Here is a 1435-nt window from a genome sequence, read left to right as displayed (position 1 = left end):
TTTTGATCCCCAAAAAGTTCAATTACTACAATAAAGCAATAAATTAAAATTTAAGAAAAAATCATATTTTGTGTATTACAGTACGAATACAAAAGGAAGAGGTTGCTTTTGGGTTTTTAAATAAAATCGTTACCCAGTCCTTCAGGACAAGCTTGATCCCCAAAATTGGAATATATCCTTTTTAGTACATATGATGCTTTTTTGTCTTAACATTATATATACTTATGAAAAATTAATTACTGTATCACATGCTGCTAGTTTCTACGTTTTACTCCAGTGTCTATATTGTATGTAAATTACTTTAGTGTGAACACTGTTTTTTAGTCTTTGAGATTAAGGGAGACGTGAAACAAATCTTCTAATGCAGTTTAAAGTCCCTTGATGTAATGATGTCATTAGAATGAGTAGAATTTTTATCCATACAGATCATTTTTGCTGTTATAGAGGGGTTTGCAGAGTTTAAACACAAAGTAATTTATCTACAAAATCATCGAAATCTTTTTATACAATCAACTTAGCTATTTTGTTGATTAAATTTTACTATCTCAGCAGAAGATCACTTTGAATCATTTTCTCCTTTATTATGTTATCCCGAATGAAGTCGAACCTACAACATATTGCTATTGTTTCACCCATCTCTCCATTGTTTCACCTATATCAGATGCATCTTAATCATCTTTTTTAATACTGTTTCTTATTCGTTAACATTTCTGAAATAATATTTAAAAATTATTAGTTATCTTCTAATTCTGTCATACATTTATATTTTCCTTTATTCCTTTTTATTTGATTCATATAAGTATATCAATATTATAATTTAGTGCATTTTTCCGTTATATTACCTGATCATGACAAGGAGCACACTGCGGGTGTGATCGGTCGGCAGGGGATGCTCACTCCTCCATGGCACCTGATCCCACCTCTGATGTTTTAGAGGTCCGTATTTGATGTGCTCCAAACTTTGTATTGTTTAATGGACTTTTGAGCTTGAATACTGTTCGTTATCTCCACATATTTCATGTAACACTATGTTGAAGAAAATGCAACGTTTTACGGTTTACTTCTTAGTAATTAATTAGCATAATTTATTCGATCGTTTATGTAAATCACACATCACCACAAGAGGCCAGACTGACCGGACCTACCTGGAGGTGGTTTTGTACACATACAGATATTTAAATTGACAAGCTCAAGAAATATCGCATACGAAATTATTAACCAAGATATATCTTTTTTACAATGTCAAATGATGATTTAATGTGATTAAAGATGTACATTTGTTCCACACGAGTTATTTAGGCTATCGTTCTTTCTTTTCGCAAAGCGTTAAAATTTCTTTTAAAGAATCAATAGGCCAATTTCATCTAATGTTTCACAAAGCATTTTTAGGTCACCTGAGTCACTCAGGTGACTTATTGCTATCTGTTTTCGTCCG

The sequence above is a fragment of the Saccostrea echinata genome, unplaced genomic scaffold, assembly GCF_033153115.1.
Source record: "Saccostrea echinata isolate AGI-Se365-2 ecotype Australia unplaced genomic scaffold, CSIRO_AGI_Sech_v1 ptg000015l, whole genome shotgun sequence".
Lineage (NCBI taxonomy): Eukaryota > Metazoa > Mollusca > Bivalvia > Ostreida > Ostreidae > Saccostrea > Saccostrea echinata.
This window is presented reverse-complemented; position numbering follows the sequence as displayed.